The 21,297-nt window shown below is 54.3% G+C and overlaps 28 non-coding genes across 28 annotated transcripts; all 28 read right to left on the bottom strand.

Annotated features, from left to right (window-relative positions):
* Nucleotides 1–50: 50 nt before the first annotated feature.
* LOC128481064 (U1 spliceosomal RNA) lies at nt 51–214 on the bottom strand. The gene has a single exon (XR_008350838.1). It is a non-coding gene; the product is annotated as a U1 spliceosomal RNA (small nuclear RNA).
* A 536-nt stretch (nt 215–750) lies between these two features.
* Nucleotides 751–966, bottom strand: LOC128475651 (small nucleolar RNA U3). The gene has a single exon (XR_008346702.1). It is a non-coding gene; the product is annotated as a small nucleolar RNA U3 (small nucleolar RNA).
* Nucleotides 967–1,579: 613 nt separating this feature from the next.
* LOC128480848 (U1 spliceosomal RNA) lies at nt 1,580–1,743 on the bottom strand. Its single transcript, XR_008350632.1, has one exon. It is a non-coding gene; the product is annotated as a U1 spliceosomal RNA (small nuclear RNA).
* Nucleotides 1,744–2,279: 536 nt separating this feature from the next.
* LOC128481226 (small nucleolar RNA U3) lies at nt 2,280–2,495 on the bottom strand. The gene has a single exon (XR_008350980.1). It is a non-coding gene; the product is annotated as a small nucleolar RNA U3 (small nucleolar RNA).
* Nucleotides 2,496–3,107: 612 nt separating this feature from the next.
* LOC128481063 (U1 spliceosomal RNA) lies at nt 3,108–3,271 on the bottom strand. Its single transcript, XR_008350837.1, has one exon. It is a non-coding gene; the product is annotated as a U1 spliceosomal RNA (small nuclear RNA).
* Nucleotides 3,272–3,807: 536 nt separating this feature from the next.
* Nucleotides 3,808–4,023, bottom strand: LOC128481225 (small nucleolar RNA U3). Its single transcript, XR_008350979.1, has one exon. It is a non-coding gene; the product is annotated as a small nucleolar RNA U3 (small nucleolar RNA).
* Nucleotides 4,024–4,635: 612 nt separating this feature from the next.
* LOC128480847 (U1 spliceosomal RNA) lies at nt 4,636–4,799 on the bottom strand. The gene has a single exon (XR_008350631.1). It is a non-coding gene; the product is annotated as a U1 spliceosomal RNA (small nuclear RNA).
* A 536-nt stretch (nt 4,800–5,335) lies between these two features.
* Nucleotides 5,336–5,551, bottom strand: LOC128475548 (small nucleolar RNA U3). The gene has a single exon (XR_008346604.1). It is a non-coding gene; the product is annotated as a small nucleolar RNA U3 (small nucleolar RNA).
* Nucleotides 5,552–6,163: 612 nt separating this feature from the next.
* Nucleotides 6,164–6,327, bottom strand: LOC128481105 (U1 spliceosomal RNA). The gene has a single exon (XR_008350877.1). It is a non-coding gene; the product is annotated as a U1 spliceosomal RNA (small nuclear RNA).
* A 536-nt stretch (nt 6,328–6,863) lies between these two features.
* LOC128475650 (small nucleolar RNA U3) lies at nt 6,864–7,079 on the bottom strand. The gene has a single exon (XR_008346701.1). It is a non-coding gene; the product is annotated as a small nucleolar RNA U3 (small nucleolar RNA).
* A 613-nt stretch (nt 7,080–7,692) lies between these two features.
* On the bottom strand, nt 7,693–7,856 carry LOC128480846 (U1 spliceosomal RNA). The gene has a single exon (XR_008350630.1). It is a non-coding gene; the product is annotated as a U1 spliceosomal RNA (small nuclear RNA).
* Nucleotides 7,857–8,392: 536 nt separating this feature from the next.
* Nucleotides 8,393–8,608, bottom strand: LOC128481224 (small nucleolar RNA U3). The gene has a single exon (XR_008350978.1). It is a non-coding gene; the product is annotated as a small nucleolar RNA U3 (small nucleolar RNA).
* A 612-nt stretch (nt 8,609–9,220) lies between these two features.
* Nucleotides 9,221–9,384, bottom strand: LOC128481110 (U1 spliceosomal RNA). Its single transcript, XR_008350882.1, has one exon. It is a non-coding gene; the product is annotated as a U1 spliceosomal RNA (small nuclear RNA).
* Nucleotides 9,385–9,920: 536 nt separating this feature from the next.
* LOC128475547 (small nucleolar RNA U3) lies at nt 9,921–10,136 on the bottom strand. Its single transcript, XR_008346602.1, has one exon. It is a non-coding gene; the product is annotated as a small nucleolar RNA U3 (small nucleolar RNA).
* Nucleotides 10,137–10,719: 583 nt separating this feature from the next.
* LOC128480760 (U1 spliceosomal RNA) lies at nt 10,720–10,883 on the bottom strand. Its single transcript, XR_008350547.1, has one exon. It is a non-coding gene; the product is annotated as a U1 spliceosomal RNA (small nuclear RNA).
* A 536-nt stretch (nt 10,884–11,419) lies between these two features.
* Nucleotides 11,420–11,635, bottom strand: LOC128481222 (small nucleolar RNA U3). Its single transcript, XR_008350976.1, has one exon. It is a non-coding gene; the product is annotated as a small nucleolar RNA U3 (small nucleolar RNA).
* Nucleotides 11,636–12,247: 612 nt separating this feature from the next.
* On the bottom strand, nt 12,248–12,411 carry LOC128481008 (U1 spliceosomal RNA). The gene has a single exon (XR_008350785.1). It is a non-coding gene; the product is annotated as a U1 spliceosomal RNA (small nuclear RNA).
* A 536-nt stretch (nt 12,412–12,947) lies between these two features.
* LOC128475546 (small nucleolar RNA U3) lies at nt 12,948–13,163 on the bottom strand. Its single transcript, XR_008346601.1, has one exon. It is a non-coding gene; the product is annotated as a small nucleolar RNA U3 (small nucleolar RNA).
* Nucleotides 13,164–13,776: 613 nt separating this feature from the next.
* On the bottom strand, nt 13,777–13,940 carry LOC128480845 (U1 spliceosomal RNA). Its single transcript, XR_008350629.1, has one exon. It is a non-coding gene; the product is annotated as a U1 spliceosomal RNA (small nuclear RNA).
* A 536-nt stretch (nt 13,941–14,476) lies between these two features.
* On the bottom strand, nt 14,477–14,692 carry LOC128475545 (small nucleolar RNA U3). The gene has a single exon (XR_008346600.1). It is a non-coding gene; the product is annotated as a small nucleolar RNA U3 (small nucleolar RNA).
* Nucleotides 14,693–15,305: 613 nt separating this feature from the next.
* LOC128480843 (U1 spliceosomal RNA) lies at nt 15,306–15,469 on the bottom strand. Its single transcript, XR_008350627.1, has one exon. It is a non-coding gene; the product is annotated as a U1 spliceosomal RNA (small nuclear RNA).
* A 536-nt stretch (nt 15,470–16,005) lies between these two features.
* Nucleotides 16,006–16,221, bottom strand: LOC128481221 (small nucleolar RNA U3). The gene has a single exon (XR_008350975.1). It is a non-coding gene; the product is annotated as a small nucleolar RNA U3 (small nucleolar RNA).
* A 612-nt stretch (nt 16,222–16,833) lies between these two features.
* LOC128480842 (U1 spliceosomal RNA) lies at nt 16,834–16,997 on the bottom strand. The gene has a single exon (XR_008350626.1). It is a non-coding gene; the product is annotated as a U1 spliceosomal RNA (small nuclear RNA).
* A 536-nt stretch (nt 16,998–17,533) lies between these two features.
* Nucleotides 17,534–17,749, bottom strand: LOC128475643 (small nucleolar RNA U3). The gene has a single exon (XR_008346694.1). It is a non-coding gene; the product is annotated as a small nucleolar RNA U3 (small nucleolar RNA).
* A 613-nt stretch (nt 17,750–18,362) lies between these two features.
* LOC128480841 (U1 spliceosomal RNA) lies at nt 18,363–18,526 on the bottom strand. Its single transcript, XR_008350625.1, has one exon. It is a non-coding gene; the product is annotated as a U1 spliceosomal RNA (small nuclear RNA).
* A 536-nt stretch (nt 18,527–19,062) lies between these two features.
* LOC128481220 (small nucleolar RNA U3) lies at nt 19,063–19,278 on the bottom strand. Its single transcript, XR_008350974.1, has one exon. It is a non-coding gene; the product is annotated as a small nucleolar RNA U3 (small nucleolar RNA).
* A 612-nt stretch (nt 19,279–19,890) lies between these two features.
* On the bottom strand, nt 19,891–20,054 carry LOC128481091 (U1 spliceosomal RNA). The gene has a single exon (XR_008350864.1). It is a non-coding gene; the product is annotated as a U1 spliceosomal RNA (small nuclear RNA).
* Nucleotides 20,055–20,590: 536 nt separating this feature from the next.
* LOC128475544 (small nucleolar RNA U3) lies at nt 20,591–20,806 on the bottom strand. Its single transcript, XR_008346599.1, has one exon. It is a non-coding gene; the product is annotated as a small nucleolar RNA U3 (small nucleolar RNA).
* Between the last annotated feature and the right edge of the window lie 491 nt (nt 20,807–21,297).

The following is a 21,297-nucleotide window of genomic DNA, read 5'->3' as shown; positions in this document are numbered from 1 at the left end:
CAGCTGATACCGGAGATAATCCCCAGGCTCTATCGTTAAACCGGGATGATCAGGGGAAAGCGCGAACGCAGTCCCCCACTACCAGAAATTATGCAGTCGAGTTTCCCGCATTTGGGGAAATCGCAGGGGTCAGCACAGCCGGAGTGCAATGGCTGAGCCTCACCCTGGGAGAACTCCCTTCGTGATCAGGGTATCTCCCCTGCCAGGTAAGTATGAGTTGCCATAGGAGATGGTGGGGGGCGCCACTTCCACACCCCTCGCTAAAGTCGTGGTGGGGGTTACTGCTCCAACACTCGGCTCTGTGCAGAACAGCTGCGTGGACAAGGTGCCTGCACACAGGAAATTCCTCATCGTTGCCCTTCAGGGAAAAGTCTTCCCGTGTTAAGCTGCGCTCGTAAAATCCAGCATTCCCAGAGCGCTTTGCAGCACAAAAATTTGCACGCGGTAGCACCGCCCATCAGCGGGACCTCGCGCCGGGGAAGGAGCATTTACCCCTTGGCGACCTTAACGCACGAGCCGGGCAACAGGACTTGGCTACCATTTGATGTTGGTACGCAGAACGTTTCCACGAAAGGCTCATGAAACATAGGCCACATTAAGCCCCTCGCGAGGCGTCTATCCTGTTAAGAGTAGGCCTGCCTCGAAAGCTAGTACGGTCGGCATAGAAGGAAGGCCCTCGAAAGAGGCCAACAAACACAATTAAGGCCGCATCCGCAGAAAGCACAGCTCGACGCGTCGCTACGAGAAGTAACCGCTCAGCTTGCGCGTTCCCCCTCCTAACCTGCCCTCGGGAAGAAAGGAACAGTCATCAGAAGCAACAGGCAGCCGTTAGCCACGGCGCTTGATACTCGCTTCGCGCTCAGGGGAACGCACGTGAGCTCTTCACCACGGTTACCGAGCCTGACCACTTCCGAGCACGTTTCTCCGGTCGGGCGCTATAGAAACGATCCCTGAAAGTATAGTCTTGACGTCCGCCCTGCGAGGGACACCGTCCCACCAAAAGGCATCGCTATATAGCTTGCAGCGACAAACTAAAGCTAAGACATTCGCACAACACCGAAAGAGAAGAAGACTTTGCAATGCATGAATCTTATGAAAACAAACAAAAAAAAAACCAATTCGTAACGCTTTTTCTTAGAAGTCAATGCGTGAAGTAGGCTAGATTGCGTTTATTCAACCACTGAACATACATTACATCCAAGGCAGGCTGCGAGGCAGCGCAGAACGGCAACATCAGCGGCTTGGCCGAGGACGCTCTGTGATGGCGTTTTTGCACGCTTTGGAAAAACAGGAAGGAAAAAAAAACCAACCAGAGAAGCGTGAGTGATGAGACCACACGTTTAAGATTTAAGACCTCCCAGGGGTGGGGCTTATGCAGATATATTGTCTCTGACGCAGGAGCAACACCTGACGAGGCCGCAAAGAGCCTGGGGCGGCACCCTTTTCCCTAACCATAACGGAGGCGCGCCTTAAGGCGCTAGAGCAGCCCCCTTAGGAGGCAGCGGCAAGGGCCACGCCTGGAGACCCACCAGCTGATACCGGAGATAATCCCCGGGCTCTATCGTTAAACCGGGATGATCAGGGGAAAGCGCGAACGCAGTCCCCCACTACCAGAAATTATGCAGTCGAGTTTCCCGCATTTGGGGAAATCGCAGGGGTCAGCACAGCCGGAGTGCAATGGCTGAGCCTCACCCTGGGAGAACCCCCTTCGTGATCAGGGTATCTCCCCTGCCAGGTAAGTATGAGTTGCCATAGGAGATGGTGGGGGGCGCCACTTCCACACCCCTCGCTAAAGTCGTGGTGGGGGTTACTGCTCCAACACTCGGCTCTGTGCAGAACAGCTGCGTGGACAAGGTGCCTGCACACAGGAAATTCCTCATCGTTGCCCTTCAGGGAAAAGTCTTCCCGTGTTAAGCTGCGCTCGTAAAATCCAGCATTCCCAGAGCGCTTTGCAGCACAAAAATTTGCACGCGGTAGCACCGCCCATCAGCGGGACCTCGCGCCGGGGAAGGAGCATTTACCCCTTGGCGACCTTAACGCACGAGCCGGGCAACAGGACTTGGCTACCATTTGATGTTGGTACGCAGAACGTTTCCACGAAAGGCTCATGAAACATAGGCCACATTAAGCCCCTCGCGAGGCGTCTATCCTGTTAAGAGTAGGCCTGCCTCGAAAGCTAGTACGGTCGGCATAGAAGGAAGGCCCTCGAAAGAGGCCAACAAACACAATTAAGGCCGCATCCGCAGAAAGCACAGCTCGACGCGTCGCTACGAGAAGTAACCGCTCAGCTTGCGCGTTCCCCCTCCTAACCTGCCCTCGGGAAGAAAGGAACAGTCATCAAAAGCAACAGGCAGCCGTTAGCCACGGCGCTTGATACTCGCTTCGCGCTCAGGGGAACGCACGTGAGCTCTTCATCACGGTTACCGAGCCTGACCACTTCCGAGCACGTTTCTCCGGTCGGGCGCTATAGAAACGATCCCTGAAAGTATAGTCTTGACGTCCGCCCTGCGAGGGACACCGTCCCACCAAAAGGCATCGCTATATAGCTTGCAGCGACAAACTAAAGCTAAGACATTCGCACAACACCGAAAGAGAAGAAGACTTTGCAATGCATGAATCTTATGAAAACAGACAAAAAAAAAACCAATTCGTAACGCTTTTTCTTAGAAGTCAATGCGTGAAGTAGGCTAGATTGCGTTTATTCAACCACTGAACATACATTACATCCAAGGCAGGCTGCGAGGCAGCGCAGAACGGCAACATCAGCGGCTTGGCCGAGGACGCTCTGTGATGGCGTTTTTGCACGCTTTGGAAAAGCAAGAAGGAAAAAAAACCAACCAGAGAAGCGTGAGTGATGAGACCACACGTTTAAGATTTAAGACCTCCCAGGGGTGGGGCTTATGCAGATATATTGTCTCTGACGCAGGAGCAACACCTGACGAGGCCGCAAAGAGCCTGGGGCGGCACCCTTTTCCCTAACCATAACGGAGGCGCGCCTTAAGGCGCTAGAGCAGCCCCCTTAGGAGGCAGCGGCAAGGGCCACGCCTGGAGAACCACCAGCTGATACCGGAGATAATCCCCAGGCTCTATCGTTAAACCGGGATGATCAGGGGAAAGCGCGAACGCAGTCCCCCACTACCAGAAATTATGCAGTCGAGTTTCCCGCATTTGGGGAAATCGCAGGGGTCAGCACAGCCGGAGTGCAATGGCTGAGCCTCACCCTGGGAGAACTCCCTTCGTGATCAGGGTATCTCCCCTGCCAGGTAAGTATGAGTTGCCATAGGAGATGGTGGGGGGCGCCACTTCCACACCCCTCGCTAAAGTCGTGGTGGGGGTTACTGCTCCAACACTCGGCTCTGTGCAGAACAGCTGCGTGGACAAGGTGCCTGCACACAGGAAATTCCTCATCGTTGCCCTTCAGGGAAAAGTCTTCCCGTGTTAAGCTGCGCTCGTAAAATCCAGCATTCCCAGAGCGCTTTGCAGCACAAAAATTTGCACGCGGTAGCACCGCCCATCAGCGGGACCTCGCGCCGGGGAAGGAGCATTTACCCCTTGGCGACCTTAACGCACGAGCCGGGCAACAGGACTTGGCTACCATTTGATGTTGGTACGCAGAACGTTTCCACGAAAGGCTCATGAAACATAGGCCACATTAAGCCCCTCGCGAGGCGTCTATCCTGTTAAGAGTAGGCCTGCCTCGAAAGCTAGTACGGTCGGCATAGAAGGAAGGCCCTCGAAAGAGGCCAACAAACACAATTAAGGCCGCATCCGCAGAAAGCACAGCTCGACGCGTCGCTACGAGAAGTAACCGCTCAGCTTGCGCGTTCCCCCTCCTAACCTGCCCTCGGGAAGAAAGGAACAGTCATCAAAAGCAACAGGCAGCCGTTAGCCACGGCGCTTGATACTCGCTTCGCGCTCAGGGGAACGCACGTGAGCTCTTCATCACGGTTACCGAGCCTGACCACTTCCGAGCACGTTTCTCCGGTCGGGCGCTATAGAAACGATCCCTGAAAGTATAGTCTTGACGTCCGCCCTGCGAGGGACACCGTCCCACCAAAAGGCATCGCTATATAGCTTGCAGCGACAAACTAAAGCTAAGACATTCGCACAACACCGAAAGAGAAGAAGACTTTGCAATGCATGAATCTTATGAAAACAAACAAAAAAAAAACCAATTCGTAACGCTTTTTCTTAGAAGTCAATGCGTGAAGTAGGCTAGATTGCGTTTATTCAACCACTGAACATACATTACATCCAAGGCAGGCTGCGAGGCAGCGCAGAACGGCAACATCAGCGGCTTGGCCGAGGACGCTCTGTGATGGCGTTTTTGCACGCTTTGGAAAAGCAAGAAGGAAAAAAAACCAACCAGAGAAGCGTGAGTGATGAGACCACACGTTTAAGATTTAAGACCTCCCAGGGGTGGGGCTTATGCAGATACATTGTCTCTGACGCAGGAGCAACACCTGACGAGGCCGCAAAGAGCCTGGGGCGGCACCCTTTTCCCTAACCATAACGGAGGCGCGCCTTAAGGCGCTAGAGCAGCCCCCTTAGGAGGCAGCGGCAAGGGCCACGCCTGGAGAACCACCAGCTGATACCGGAGATAATCCCCGGGCTCTATCGTTAAACCGGGATGATCAGGGGAAAGCGCGAACGCAGTCCCCCACTACCAGAAATTATGCAGTCGAGTTTCCCGCATTTGGGGAAATCGCAGGGGTCAGCACAGCCGGAGTGCAATGGCTGAGCCTCACCCTGGGAGAACCCCCTTCGTGATCAGGGTATCTCCCCTGCCAGGTAAGTATGAGTTGCCATAGGAGATGGTGGGGGGCGCCACTTCCACACCCCTCGCTAAAGTCGTGGTGGGGGTTACTGCTCCAACACTCGGCTCTGTGCAGAACAGCTGCGTGGACAAGGTGCCTGCACACAGGAAATTCCTCATCGTTGCCCTTCAGGGAAAAGTCTTCCCGTGTTAAGCTGCGCTCGTAAAATCCAGCATTCCCAGAGCGCTTTGCAGCACAAAAATTTGCACGCGGTAGCACCGCCCATCAGCGGGACCTCGCGCCGGGGAAGGAGCATTTACCCCTTGGCGACCTTAACGCACGAGCCGGGCAACAGGACTTGGCTACCATTTGATGTTGGTACGCAGAACGTTTCCACGAAAGGCTCATGAAACATAGGCCACATTAAGCCCCTCGCGAGGCGTCTATCCTGTTAAGAGTAGGCCTGCCTCGAAAGCTAGTACGGTCGGCATAGAAGGAAGGCCCTCGAAAGAGGCCAACAAACACAATTAAGGCCGCATCCGCAGAAAGCACAGCTCGACGCGTCGCTACGAGAAGTAACCGCTCAGCTTGCGCGTTCCCCCTCCTAACCTGCCCTCGGGAAGAAAGGAACAGTCATCAGAAGCAACAGGCAGCCGTTAGCCACGGCGCTTGATACTCGCTTCGCGCTCAGGGGAACGCACGTGAGCTCTTCATCACGGTTACCGAGCCTGACCACTTCCGAGCACGTTTCTCCGGTCGGGCGCTATAGAAACGATCCCTGAAAGTATAGTCTTGACGTCCGCCCTGCGAGGGACACCGTCCCACCAAAAGGCATCGCTATATAGCTTGCAGCGACAAACTAAAGCTAAGACATTCGCACAACACCGAAAGAGAAGAAGACTTTGCAATGCATGAATCTTATGAAAACAAACAAAAAAAAAACCAATTCGTAACGCTTTTTCTTAGAAGTCAATGCGTGAAGTAGGCTAGATTGCGTTTATTCAACCACTGAACATACATTACATCCAAGGCAGGCTGCGAGGCAGCGCAGAACGGCAACATCAGCGGCTTGGCCGAGGACGCTCTGTGATGGCGTTTTTGCACGCTTTGGAAAAACAGGAAGGAAAAAAAACCAACCAGAGAAGCGTGAGTGATGAGACCACACGTTTAAGATTTAAGACCTCCCAGGGGTGGGGCTTATGCAGATATATTGTCTCTGACGCAGGAGCAACACCTGACGAGGCCGCAAAGAGCCTGGGGCAGCACCCTTTTCCCTAACCATAACGGAGGCGCGCCTTAAGGCGCTAGAGCAGCCCCCTTAGGAGGCAGCGGCAAGGGCCACGCCTGGAGAACCACCAGCTGATACCGGAGATAATCCCCGGGCTCTATCGTTAAACCGGGATGATCAGGGGAAAGCGCGAACGCAGTCCCCCACTACCAGAAATTATGCAGTCGAGCTTCCTGCATTTGGGGAAATCGCAGGGGTCAGCACAGCCGGAGTGCAATGGCTGAGCCTCACCCTGGGAGAACCCCCTTCGTGATCAGGGTATCTCCCCTGCCAGGTAAGTATGAGTTGCCATAGGAGATGGTGGGGGGCGCCACTTCCACACCCCTCGCTAAAGTCGTGGTGGGGGTTACTGCTCCAACACTCGGCTCTGTGCAGAACAGCTGCGTGGACAAGGTGCCTGCACACAGGAAATTCCTCATCGTTGCCCTTCAGGGAAAAGTCTTCCCGTGTTAAGCTGCGCTCGTAAAATCCAGCATTCCCAGAGCGCTTTGCAGCACAAAAATTTGCACGCGGTAGCACCGCCCATCAGCGGGACCTCGCGCCGGGGAAGGAGCATTTACCCCTTGGCGACCTTAACGCACGAGCCGGGCAACAGGACTTGGCTACCATTTGATGTTGGTACGCAGAACGTTTCCACGAAAGGCTCATGAAACATAGGCCACATTAAGCCCCTCGCGAGGCGTCTATCCTGTTAAGAGTAGGCCTGCCTCGAAAGCTAGTACGGTCGGCATAGAAGGAAGGCCCTCGAAAGAGGCCAACAAACACAATTAAGGCCGCATCCGCAGAAAGCACAGCTCGACGCGTCGCTACGAGAAGTAACCGCTCAGCTTGCGCGTTCCCCCTCCTAACCTGCCCTCGGGAAGAAAGGAACAGTCATCAGAAGCAACAGGCAGCCGTTAGCCACGGCGCTTGATACTCGCTTCGCGCTCAGGGGAACGCACGTGAGCTCTTCACCACGGTTACCGAGCCTGACCACTTCCGAGCACGTTTCTCCGGTCGGGCGCTATAGAAACGATCCCTGAAAGTATAGTCTTGACGTCCGCCCTGCGAGGGACACCGTCCCACCAAAAGGCATCGCTATATAGCTTGCAGCGACAAACTAAAGCTAAGACATTCGCACAACACCGAAAGAGAAGAAGACTTTGCAATGCATGAATCTTATGAAAACAAACAAAAAAAAAACCAATTCGTAACGCTTTTTCTTAGAAGTCAATGCGTGAAGTAGGCTAGATTGCGTTTATTCAACCACTGAACATACATTACATCCAAGGCAGGCTGCGAGGCAGCGCAGAACGGCAACATCAGCGGCTTGGCCGAGGACGCTCTGTGATGGCGTTTTTGCACGCTTTGGAAAAACAGGAAGGAAAAAAAAACCAACCAGAGAAGCGTGAGTGATGAGACCACACGTTTAAGATTTAAGACCTCCCAGGGGTGGGGCTTATGCAGATATATTGTCTCTGACGCAGGAGCAACACCTGACGAGGCCGCAAAGAGCCTGGGGCGGCACCCTTTTCCCTAACCATAACGGAGGCGCGCCTTAAGGCGCTAGAGCAGCCCCCTTAGGAGGCAGCGGCAAGGGCCACGCCTGGAGAACCACCAGCTGATACCGGAGATAATCCCCGGGCTCTATCGTTAAACCGGGATGATCAGGGGAAAGCGCGAACGCAGTCCCCCACTACCAGAAATTATGCAGTCGAGTTTCCCGCATTTGGGGAAATCGCAGGGGTCAGCACAGCCGGAGTGCAATGGCTGAGCCTCACCCTGGGAGAACCCCCTTCGTGATCAGGGTATCTCCCCTGCCAGGTAAGTATGAGTTGCCATAGGAGATGGTGGGGGGCGCCACTTCCACACCCCTCGCTAAAGTCGTGGTGGGGGTTACTGCTCCAACACTCGGCTCTGTGCAGAACAGCTGCGTGGACAAGGTGCCTGCACACAGGAAATTCCTCATCGTTGCCCTTCAGGGAAAAGTCTTCCCGTGTTAAGCTGCGCTCGTAAAATCCAGCATTCCCAGAGCGCTTTGCAGCACAAAAATTTGCACGCGGTAGCACCGCCCATCAGCGGGACCTCGCGCCGGGGAAGGAGCATTTACCCCTTGGCGACCTTAACGCACGAGCCGGGCAACAGGACTTGGCTACCATTTGATGTTGGTACGCAGAACGTTTCCACGAAAGGCTCATGAAACATAGGCCACATTAAGCCCCTCGCGAGGCGTCTATCCTGTTAAGAGTAGGCCTGCCTCGAAAGCTAGTACGGTCGGCATAGAAGGAAGGCCCTCGAAAGAGGCCAACAAACACAATTAAGGCCGCATCCGCAGAAAGCACAGCTCGACGCGTCGCTACGAGAAGTAACCGCTCAGCTTGCGCGTTCCCCCTCCTAACCTGCCCTCGGGAAGAAAGGAACAGTCATCAAAAGCAACAGGCAGCCGTTAGCCACGGCGCTTGATACTCGCTTCGCGCTCAGGGGAACGCACGTGAGCTCTTCATCACGGTTACCGAGCCTGACCACTTCCGAGCACGTTTCTCCGGTCGGGCGCTATAGAAACGATCCCTGAAAGTATAGTCTTGACGTCCGCCCTGCGAGGGACACCGTCCCACCAAAAGGCATCGCTATATAGCTTGCAGCGACAAACTAAAGCTAAGACATTCGCACAACACCGAAAGAGAAGAAGACTTTGCAATGCATGAATCTTATGAAAACAAACAAAAAAAAACCCAATTCGTAACGCTTTTTCTTAGAAGTCAATGCGTGAAGTAGGCTAGATTGCGTTTATTCAACCACTGAACATACATTACATCCAAGGCAGGCTGCGAGGCAGCGCAGAACGGCAACATCAGCGGCTTGGCCGAGGACGCTCTGTGATGGCGTTTTTGCACGCTTTGGAAAAGCAAGAAGGAAAAAAAACCAACCAGAGAAGCGTGAGTGATGAGACCACACGTTTAAGATTTAAGACCTCCCAGGGGTGGGGCTTATGCAGATACATTGTCTCTGACGCAGGAGCAACACCTGACGAGGCCGCAAAGAGCCTGGGGCGGCACCCTTTTCCCTAACCATAACGGAGGCGCGCCTTAAGGCGCTAGAGCAGCCCCCTTAGGAGGCAGCGGCAAGGGCCACGCCTGGAGAACCACCAGCTGATACCAGAGATAATCCCCGGGCTCTATCGTTAAACCGGGATGATCAGGGGAAAGCACGAACGCAGAACCCCACTACCAGAAATTATGCAGTCGAGTTTCCCGCATTTGGGGAAATCGCAGGGGTCAGCACAGCCGGAGTGCAATGGCTGAGCCTCACCCTGGGAGAACCCCCTTCGTGATCAGGGTATCTCCCCTGCCAGGTAAGTATGAGTTGCCATAGGAGATGGTGGGGGGCGCCACTTCCACACCCCTCGCTAAAGTCGTGGTGGGGGTTACTGCTCCAACACTCGGCTCTGTGCAGAACAGCTGCGTGGACAAGGTGCCTGCACACAGGAAATTCCTCATCGTTGCCCTTCAAGGAAAAGTCTTCCCGTGTTAAGCTGCGCTCGTAAAATCCAGCATTCCCAGAGCGCTTTGCAGCACAAAAATTTGCACGCGGTAGCACCGCCCATCAGCGGGACCTCGCGCCGGGGAAGGAGCATTTACCCCTTGGCGACCTTAACGCACGAGCCGGGCAACAGGACTTGGCTACCATTTGATGTTGGTACGCAGAACGTTTCCACGAAAGGCTCATGAAACATAGGCCACATTAAGCCCCTCGCGAGGCGTCTATCCTGTTAAGAGTAGGCCTGCCTCGAAAGCTAGTACGGTCGGCATAGAAGGAAGGCCCTCGAAAGAGGCCAACAAACACAATTAAGGCCGCATCCGCAGAAAGCACAGCTCGACGCGTCGCTACGAGAAGTAACCGCTCAGCTTGCGCGTTCCCCCTCCTAACCTGCCCTCGGGAAGAAAGGAACAGTCATCAGAAGCAACAGGCAGCCGTTAGCCACGGCGCTTGATACTCGCTTCGCGCTCAGGGGAACGCACGTGAGCTCTTCATCACGGTTACCGAGCCTGACCACTTCCGAGCACGTTTCTCCGGTCGGGCGCTATAGAAACGATCCCTGAAAGTATAGTCTTGACGTCCGCCCTGCGAGGGACACCGTCCCACCAAAAGGCATCGCTATATAGCTTGCAGCGACAAACTAAAGCTAAGACATTCGCACAACACCGAAAGAGAAGAAGACTTTGCAATGCATGAATCTTATGAAAACAAACAAAAAAAAAACCAATTCGTAACGCTTTTTCTTAGAAGTCAATGCGTGAAGTAGGCTAGATTGCGTTTATTCAACCACTGAACATACATTACATCCAAGGCAGGCTGCGAGGCAGCGCAGAACGGCAACATCAGCGGCTTGGCCGAGGACGCTCTGTGATGGCGTTTTTGCACGCTTTGGAAAAACAGGAAGGAAAAAAAACCAACCAGAGAAGCGTGAGTGATGAGACCACACGTTTAAGATTTAAGACCTCCCAGGGGTGGGGCTTATGCAGATATATTGTCTCTGACGCAGGAGCAACACCTGACGAGGCCGCAAAGAGCCTGGGGCGGCACCCTTTTCCCTAACCATAACGGAGGCGCGCCTTAGGAGGCAGCGGCAAGGGCCACGCCTGGAGAACCACCAGCTGATACCGGAGATAATCCCCGGGATTAAACCGGGATGATCAGGGGAAAGCGCGAACGCAGTCCCCCACTACCAGAAATTATGCAGTCGAGTTTCCCGCATTTGGGGAAATCGCAGGGGTCAGCACAGCCGGAGTGCAATGGCTGAGCCTCACCCTGGGAGAACCCCCTTCGTGATCGGGGTATCTCCCCTGCCAGGTAAGTATGAGTTGCCATAGGAGATGGTGGGGGGCGCCACTTCCACACCCCTCGCTAAAGTCGTGGTGGGGGTTACTGCTCCAACACTCGGCTCTGTGCAGAACAGCTGCGTGGACAAGGTGCCTGCACACAGGAAATTCCTCATCGTTGCCCTTCAGGGAAAAGTCTTCCCGTGTTAAGCTGCGCTCGTAAAATCCAGCATTCCCAGAGCGCTTTGCAGCACAAAAATTTGCACGCGGTAGCACCGCCCATCAGCGGGACCTCGCGCCGGGGAAGGAGCATTTACCCCTTGGCGACCTTAACGCACGAGCCGGGCAACAGGACTTGGCTACCATTTGATGTTGGTACGCAGAACGTTTCCACGAAAGGCTCATGAAACATAGGCCACATTAAGCCCCTCGCGAGGCGTCTATCCTGTTAAGAGTAGGCCTGCCTCGAAAGCTAGTACGGTCGGCATAGAAGGAAGGCCCTCGAAAGAGGCCAACAAACACAATTAAGGCCGCATCCGCAGAAAGCACAGCTCGACGCGTCGCTACGAGAAGTAACCGCTCAGCTTGCGCGTTCCCCCTCCTAACCTGCCCTCGGGAAGAAAGGAACAGTCATCAAAAGCAACAGGCAGCCGTTAGCCACGGCGCTTGATACTCGCTTCGCGCTCAGGGGAACGCACGTGAGCTCTTCATCACGGTTACCGAGCCTGACCACTTCCGAGCACGTTTCTCCGGTCGGGCGCTATAGAAACGATCCCTGAAAGTATAGTCTTGACGTCCGCCCTGCGAGGGACACCGTCCCACCAAAAGGCATCGCTATATAGCTTGCAGCGACAAACTAAAGCTAAGACATTCGCACAACACCGAAAGAGAAGAAGACTTTGCAATGCATGAATCTTATGAAAACAAACAAAAAAAAACCCAATTCGTAACGCTTTTTCTTAGAAGTCAATGCGTGAAGTAGGCTAGATTGCGTTTATTCAACCACTGAACATACATTACATCCAAGGCAGGCTGCGAGGCAGCGCAGAACGGCAACATCAGCGGCTTGGCCGAGGACGCTCTGTGATGGCGTTTTTGCACGCTTTGGAAAAGCAAGAAGGAAAAAAAACCAACCAGAGAAGCGTGAGTGATGAGACCACACGTTTAAGATTTAAGACCTCCCAGGGGTGGGGCTTATGCAGATACATTGTCTCTGACGCAGGAGCAACACCTGACGAGGCCGCAAAGAGCCTGGGGCGGCACCCTTTTCCCTAACCATAACGGAGGCGCGCCTTAAGGCGCTAGAGCAGCCCCCTTAGGAGGCAGCGGCAAGGGCCACGCCTGGAGAACCACCAGCTGATACCAGAGATAATCCCCGGGCTCTATCGTTAAACCGGGATGATCAGGGGAAAGCGCGAACGCAGTACCCCACTACCAGAAATTATGCAGTCGAGTTTCCCGCATTTGGGGAAATCGCAGGGGTCAGCACAGCCGGAGTGCAATGGCTGAGCCTCACCCTGGGAGAACCCCCTTCGTGATCAGGGTATCTCCCCTGCCAGGTAAGTATGAGTTGCCATAGGAGATGGTGGGGGGCGCCACTTCCACACCCCTCGCTAAAGTCGTGGTGGGGGTTACTGCTCCAACACTCGGCTCTGTGCAGAACAGCTGCGTGGACAAGGTGCCTGCACACAGGAAATTCCTCATCGTTGCCCTTCAGGGAAAAGTCTTCCCGTGTTAAGCTGCGCTCGTAAAATCCAGCATTCCCAGAGCGCTTTGCAGCACAAAAATTTGCACGCGGTAGCACCGCCCATCAGCGGGACCTCGCGCCGGGGAAGGAGCATTTACCCCTTGGCGACCTTAACGCACGAGCCGGGCAACAGGACTTGGCTACCATTTGATGTTGGTACGCAGAACGTTTCCACGAAAGGCTCATGAAACATAGGCCACATTAAGCCCCTCGCGAGGCGTCTATCCTGTTAAGAGTAGGCCTGCCTCGAAAGCTAGTACGGTCGGCATAGAAGGAAGGCCCTCGAAAGAGGCCAACAAACACAATTAAGGCCGCATCCGCAGAAAGCACAGCTCGACGCGTCGCTACGAGAAGTAACCGCTCAGCTTGCGCGTTCCCCCTCCTAACCTGCCCTCGGGAAGAAAGGAACAGTCATCAGAAGCAACAGGCAGCCGTTAGCCACGGCGCTTGATACTCGCTTCGCGCTCAGGGGAACGCACGTGAGCTCTTCATCACGGTTACCGAGCCTGACCACTTCCGAGCACGTTTCTCCGGTCGGGCGCTATAGAAACGATCCCTGAAAGTATAGTCTTGACGTCCGCCCTGCGAGGGACACCGTCCCACCAAAAGGCATCGCTATATAGCTTGCAGCGACAAACTAAAGCTAAGACATTCGCACAACACCGAAAGAGAAGAAGACTTTGCAATGCATGAATCTTATGAAAACAAACAAAAAAAAAAACCAATTCGTAACGCTTTTTCTTAGAGGTCAATGCGTGAAGTAGGCTAGATTGCGTTTATTCAACCACTGAACATACATTACATCCAAGGCAGGCTGCGAGGCAGCGCAGAACGGCAACATCAGCGGCTTGGCCGAGGACGCTCTGTGATGGCGTTTTTGCACGCTTTGGAAAAGCAAGAAGGAAAAAAAACCAACCAGAGAAGCGTGAGTGATGAGACCACACGTTTAAGATTTAAGACCTCCCAGGGGTGGGGCTTATGCAGATATATTGTCTCTGACGCAGGAGCAACACCTGACGAGGCCGCAAAGAGCCTGGGGCGGCACCCTTTTCCCTAACCATAACGGAGGCGCGCCTTAAGGCGCTAGAGCAGCCCCCTTAGGAGGCAGCGGCAAGGGCCACGCCTGGAGAACCACCAGCTGATACCGGAGATAATCCCCGGGCTCTATCGTTAAACCGGGATGATCAGGGGAAAGCGCGAACGCAGTCCCCCACTACCAGAAATTATGCAGTCGAGTTTCCCGCATTTGGGGAAATCGCAGGGGTCAGCACAGCCGGAGTGCAATGGCTGAGCCTCACCCTGGGAGAACCCCCTTCGTGATCAGGGTATCTCCCCTGCCAGGTAAGTATGAGTTGCCATAGGAGATGGTGGGGGGCGCCACTTCCACACCCCTCGCTAAAGTCGTGGTGGGGGTTACTGCTCCAACACTCGGCTCTGTGCAGAACAGCTGCGTGGACAAGGTGCCTGCACACAGGAAATTCCTCATCGTTGCCCTTCAGGGAAAAGTCTTCCCGTGTTAAGCTGCGCTCGTAAAATCCAGCATTCCCAGAGCGCTTTGCAGCACAAAAATTTGCACGCGGTAGCACCGCCCATCAGCGGGACCTCGCGCCGGGGAAGGAGCATTTACCCCTTGGCGACCTTAACGCACGAGCCGGGCAACAGGACTTGGCTACCATTTGATGTTGGTACGCAGAACGTTTCCACGAAAGGCTCATGAAACATAGGCCACATTAAGCCCCTCGCGAGGCGTCTATCCTGTTAAGAGTAGGCCTGTCTCGAAAGCTAGTACGGTCGGCATAGAAGGAAGGCCCTCGAAAGAGGCCAACAAACACAATTAAGGCCGCATCCGCAGAAAGCACAGCTCGACGCGTCGCTACGAGAAGTAACCGCTCAGCTTGCGCGTTCCCCCTCCTAACCTGCCCTCGGGAAGAAAGGAACAGTCATCAGAAGCAACAGGCAGCCGTTAGCCACGGCGCTTGATACTCGCTTCGCGCTCAGGGGAACGCACGTGAGCTCTTCATCACGGTTACCGAGCCTGACCACTTCCGAGCACGTTTCTCCGGTCGGGCGCTATAGAAACGATCCCTGAAAGTATAGTCTTGACGTCCGCCCTGCGAGGGACACCGTCCCACCAAAAGGCATCGCTATATAGCTTGCAGCGACAAACTAAAGCTAAGACATTCGCACAACACCGAAAGAGAAGAAGACTTTGCAATGCATGAATCTTATGAAAACAAACAAAAAAAAAAACCAATTCGTAACGCTTTTTCTTAGAGGTCAATGCGTGAAGTAGGCTAGATTGCGTTTATTCAACCACTGAACATACATTACATCCAAGGCAGGCTGCGAGGCAGCGCAGAACGGCAACATCAGCGGCTTGGCCGAGGACGCTCTGTGATGGCGTTTTTGCACGCTTTGGAAAAGCAAGAAGGAAAAAAAACCAACCAGAGAAGCGTGAGTGATGAGACCACACGTTTAAGATTTAAGACCTCCCAGGGGTGGGGCTTATGCAGATATATTGTCTCTGACGCAGGAGCAACACCTGACGAGGCCGCAAAGAGCCTGGGGCGGCACCCTTTTCCCTAACCATAACGGAGGCGCGCCTTAAGGCGCTAGAGCAGCCCCCTTAGGAGGCAGCGGCAAGGGCCACGCCTGGAGAACCACCAGCTGATACCGGAGATAATCCCCGGGCTCTATCGTTAAACCGGGATGATCAGGGGAAAGCGCGAACGCAGTCCCCCACTACCAGAAATTATGCAGTCGAGTTTCCCGCATTTGGGGAAATCGCAGGGGTCAGCACAGCCGGAGTGCAATGGCTGAGCCTCACCCTGGGAGAACCCCCTTCGTGATCAGGGTATCTCCCCTGCCAGGTAAGTATGAGTTGCCATAGGAGATGGTGGGGGGCGCCACTTCCACACCCCTCGCTAAAGTCGTGGTGGGGGTTACTGCTCCAACACTCGGCTCTGTGCAGAACAGCTGCGTGGACAAGGTGCCTGCACACAGGAAATTCCTCATCGTTGCCCTTCAGGGAAAAGTCTTCCCGTGTTAAGCTGCGCTCGTAAAATCCAGCATTCCCAGAGCGCTTTGCAGCACAAAAATTTGCACGCGGTAGCACCGCCCATCAGCGGGACCTCGCGCCGGGGAAGGAGCATTTACCCCTTGGCGACCTTAACGCACGAGCCGGGCAACAGGACTTGGCTACCATTTGATGTTGGTACGCAGAACGTTTCCACGAAAGGCTCATGAAACATAGGCCACATTAAGCCCCTCGCGAGGCGTCTATCCTGTTAAGAGTAGGCCTGTCTCGAAAGCTAGTACGGTCGGCATAGAAGGAAGGCCCTCGAAAGAGGCCAACAAACACAATTAAGGCCGCATCCGCAGAAAGCACAGCTCGACGCGTCGCTACGAGAAGTAACCGCTCAGCTTGCGCGTTCCCCCTCCTAACCTGCCCTCGGGAAGAAAGGAACAGTCATCAAAAGCAACAGGCAGCCGTTAGCCACGGCGCTTGATACTCGCTTCGCGCTCAGGGGAACGCACGTGAGCTCTTCATCACGGTTACCGAGCCTGACCACTTCCGAGCACGTTTCTCCGGTCGGGCGCTATAGAAACGATCCCTGAAAGTATAGTCTTGACGTCCGCCCTGCGAGGGACACCGTCCCACCAAAAGGCATCGCTATATAGCTTGCAGCGACAAACTAAAGCTAAGACATTCGCACAACACCGAAAGAGAAGAAGACTTTGCAATGCATGAATCTTATGAAAACAAACAAAAAAAAACCCAATTCGTAACGCTTTTTCTTAGAAGTCAATGCGTGAAGTAGGCTAGATTGCGTTTATTCAACCACTGAACATACATTACATCCAAGGCAGGCTGCGAGGCAGCGCAGAACGGCAACATCAGCGGCTTGGCCGAGGACGCTCTGTGATGGCGTTTTTGCACGCTTTGGAAAAGCAAGAAGGAAAAAAAACCAACCAGAGAAGCGTGAGTGATGAGACCACACGTTTAAGATTTAAGACCTCCCAGGGGTGGGGCTTATGCAGATACATTGTCTCTGACGCAGGAGCAACACCTGACGAGGCCGCAAAGAGCCTGGGGCGGCACCCTTTTCCCTAACCATAACGGAGGCGCGCCTTAAGGCGCTAGAGCAGCCCCCTTAGGAGGCAGCGGCAAGGGCCACGCCTGGAGAACCACCAGCTGATACCGGAGATAATCCCCGGGCTCTATCGTTAAACCGGGATGATCAGGGGAAAGCGCGAACGCAGTCCCCCACTACCAGAAATTATGCAGTCGAGTTTCCCGCATTTGGGGAAATCGCAGGGGTCAGCACAGCCGGAGTGCAATGGCTGAGCCTCACCCTGGGAGAACCCCCTTCGTGATCAGGGTATCTCCCCTGCCAGGTAAGTATGAGTTGCCATAGGAGATGGTGGGGGGCGCCACTTCCACACCCCTCGCTAAAGTCGTGGTGGGGGTTACTGCTCCAACACTCGGCTCTGTGCAGAACAGCTGCGTGGACAAGGTGCCTGCACACAGGAAATTCCTCATCGTTGCCCTTCAGGGAAAAGTCTTCCCGTGTTAAGCTGCGCTCGTAAAATCCAGCATTCCCAGAGCGCTTTGCAGCACAAAAATTTGCACGCGGTAGCACCGCCCATCAGCGGGACCTCGCGCCGGGGAAGGAGCATTTACCCCTTGGCGACCTTAACGCACGAGCCGGGCAACAGGACTTGGCTACCATTTGATGTTGGTACGCAGAACGTTTCCACGAAAGGCTCATGAAACATAGGCCACATTAAGCCCCTCGCGAGGCGTCTATCCTGTTAAGAGTAGGCCTGCCTCGAAAGCTAGTACGGTCGGCATAGAAGGAAGGCCCTCGAAAGAGGCCAACAAACACAATTAAGGCCGCATCCGCAGAAAGCACAGCTCGACGCGTCGCTACGAGAAGTAACCGCTCAGCTTGCGCGTTCCCCCTCCTAACCTGCCCTCGGGAAGAAAGGAACAGTCATCAGAAGCAACAGGCAGCCGTTAGCCACGGCGCTTGATACTCGCTTCGCGCTCAGGGGAACGCACGTGAGCTCTTCTTCACGGTTACCGAGCCTGACCACTTCCGAGCACGTTTCTCCGGTCGGGCGCTATAGAAACGATCCCTGAAAGTATAGTCTTGACGTCCGCCCTGCGAGGGACACCGTCCCACCAAAAGGCATCGCTATATAGCTTGCAGCGACAAACTAAAGCTAAGACATTCGCACAACACCGAAAGAGAAGAAGACTTTGCAATGCATGAATCTTATGAAAACAAACAAAAAAAAAAACCAATTCGTAACGCTTTTTCTTAGAAGTCAATGCGTGAAGTAGGCTAGATTGCGTTTATTCAACCACTGAACATACATTACATCCAAGGCAGGCTGCGAGGCAGCGCAGAACGGCAACATCAGCGGCTTGGCCGAGGACGCTCTGTGATGGCGTTTTTGCACGCTTTGGAAAAGCAAGAAGGAAAAAAAACCAACCAGAGAAGCGTGAGTGATGAGACCACACGTTTAAGATTTAAGACCTCCCAGGGGTGGGGCTTATGCAGATATATTGTCTCTGACGCAGGAGCAACACCTGACGAGGCCGCAAAGAGCCTGGGGCGGCACCCTTTTCCCTAACCATAACGGAGGCGCGCCTTAAGGCGCTAGAGCAGCCCCCTTAGGAGGCAGCGGCAAGGGCCACGCCTGGAGAACCACCAGCTGATACCGGAGATAATCCCCGGGCTCTATCGTTAAACCGGGATGATCAGGGGAAAGCGCGAACGCAGTCCCCCACTACCAGAAATTATGCAGTCGAGTTTCCCGCATTTGGGGAAATCGCAGGGGTCAGCACAGCCGGAGTGCAATGGCTGAGCCTCACCCTGGGAGAACCCCCTTCGTGATCAGGGTATCTCCCCTGCCAGGTAAGTATGAGTTGCCATAGGAGATGGTGGGGGGCGCCACTTCCACACCCCTCGCTAAAGTCGTGGTGGGGGTTACTGCTCCAACACTCGGCTCTGTGCAGAACAGCTGCGTGGACAAGGTGCCTGCACACAGGAAATTCCTCATCGTTGCCCTTCAGGGAAAAGTCTTCCCGTGTTAAGCTGCGCTCGTAAAATCCAGCATTCCCAGAGCGCTTTGCAGCACAAAAATTTGCACGCGGTAGCACCGCCCATCAGCGGGACCTCGCGCCGGGGAAGGAGCATTTACCCCTTGGCGACCTTAACGCACGAGCCGGGCAACAGGACTTGGCTACCATTTGATGTTGGTACGCAGAACGTTTCCACGAAAGGCTCATGAAACATAGGCCACATTAAGCCCCTCGCGAGGCGTCTATCCTGTTAAGAGTAGGCCTGCCTCGAAAGCTAGTACGGTCGGCATAGAAGGAAGGCCCTCGAAAGAGGCCAACAAACACAATTAAGGCCGCATCCGCAGAAAGCACAGCTCGACGCGTCGCTACGAGAAGTAACCGCTCAGCTTGCGCGTTCCCCCTCCTAACCTGCCCTCGGGAAGAAAGGAACAGTCATCAAAAGCAACAGGCAGCCGTTAGCCACGGCGCTTGATACTCGCTTCGCGCTCAGGGGAACGCACGTGAGCTCTTCATCACGGTTACCGAGCCTGACCACTTCCGAGCACGTTTCTCCGGTCGGGCGCTATAGAAACGATCCCTGAAAGTATAGTCTTGATGTCCGCCCTGCGAGGGACACCGTCCCACCAAAAGGCATCGCTATATAGCTTGCAGCGACAAACTAAAGCTAAGACATTCGCACAACACCGAAAGAGAAGAAGACTTTGCAATGCATGAATCTTATGAAAACAAACAAAAAAAAACCCAATTCGTAACGCTTTTTCTTAGAAGTCAATGCGTGAAGTAGGCTAGATTGCGTTTATTCAACCACTGAACATACATTACATCCAAGGCAGGCTGCGAGGCAGCGCAGAACGGCAACATCAGCGGCTTGGCCGAGGACGCTCTGTGATGGCGTTTTTGCACGCTTTGGAAAAGCAAGAAGGAAAAAAAACCAACCAGAGAAGCGTGAGTGATGAGACCACACGTTTAAGATTTAAGACCTCCCAGGGGTGGGGCTTATGCAGATACATTGTCTCTGACGCAGGAGCAACACCTGACGAGGCCGCAAAGAGCCTGGGGCGGCACCCTTTTCCCTAACCATAACGGAGGCGCGCCTTAAGGCGCTAGAGCAGCCCCCTTAGGAGGCAGCGGCAAGGGCCACGCCTGGAGAACCACCAGCTGATACCAGAGATAATCCCCGGGCTCTATCGTTAAACCGGGATGATCAGGGGAAAGCACGAACGCAGTACCCCACTACCAGAAATTATGCAGTCGAGTTTCCCGCATTTGGGGAAATCGCAGGGGTCAGCACAGCCGGAGTGCAATGGCTGAGCCTCACCCTGGGAGAACCCCCTTCGTGATCAGGGTATCTCCCCTGCCAGGTAAGTATGAGTTGCCATAGGAGATGGTGGGGGGCGCCACTTCCACACCCCTCGCTAAAGTCGTGGTGGGGGTTACTGCTCCAACACTCGGCTCTGTGCAGAACAGCTGCGTGGACAAGGTGCCTGCACACAGGAAATTCCTCATCGTTGCCCTTCAGGGAAAAGTCTTCCCGTGTTAAGCTGCGCTCGTAAAATCCAGCATTCCCAGAGCGCTTTGCAGCACAAAAATTTGCACGCGGTAGCACCGCCCATCAGCGGGACCTCGCGCCGGGGAAGGAGCATTTACCCCTTGGCGACCTTAACGCACGAGCCGGGCAACAGGACTTGGCTACCATTTGATGTTGGTACGCAGAACGTTTCCACGAAAGGCTCATGAAACATAGGCCACATTAAGCCCCTCGCGAGGCGTCTATCCTGTTAAGAGTAGGCCTGCCTCGAAAGCTAGTACGGTCGGCATAGAAGGAAGGCCCTCGAAAGAGGCCAACAAACACAATTAAGGCCGCATCCGCAGAAAGCACAGCTCGACGCGTCGCTACGAGAAGTAACCGCTCAGCTTGCGCGTTCCCCCTCCTAACCTGCCCTCGGGAAGAAAGGAACAGTCATCAGAAGCAACAGGCAGCCGTTAGCCACGGCGCTTGATACTCGCTTCGCGCTCAGGGGAACGCACGTGAGCTCTTCATCACGGTTACCGAGCCTGACCACTTCCGAGCACGTTTCTCCGGTCGGGCGCTATAGAAACGATCCCTGAAAGTATAGTCTTGACGTCCGCCCTGCGAGGGACACCGTCCCACCAAAAGGCATCGCTATATAGCTTGCAGCGACAAACTAAAGCTAAGACATTCGCACAACACCGAAAGAGAAGAAGACTTTGCAATGCATGAATCTTATGAAAACAAACAAAAAAAAAACCAATTCGTAACGCTTTTTCATAGAAGTCAATGCGTGAAGTAGGCTAGATTGCGTTTATTCAACCACTGAACATACATTACATCCAAGGCAGGCTGCGAGGCAGCGCAGAACGGCAACATCAGCGGCTTGGCCGAGGACGCTCTGTGATGGCGTTTTTGCACGCTTTGGAAAAACAGGAAGGAAAAAAAACCAACCAGAGAAGCGTGAGTGATGAGACCACACGTTTAAGATTTAAGACCTCCCAGGGGTGGGGCTTATGCAGATATATTGTCTCTGACGCAGGAGCAACACCTGACGAGGCCGCAAAGAGCCTGGGGCGGCACCCTTTTCCCTAACCATAAC

This window comes from Spea bombifrons, chromosome 2 (genome assembly GCF_027358695.1).
Source record: "Spea bombifrons isolate aSpeBom1 chromosome 2, aSpeBom1.2.pri, whole genome shotgun sequence".
Classification (NCBI taxonomy): domain Eukaryota; kingdom Metazoa; phylum Chordata; class Amphibia; order Anura; family Pelobatidae; genus Spea; species Spea bombifrons.
Note: the sequence above shows the minus strand (reverse complement) of the source record. Positions and strands in the feature narration are given on the sequence as shown.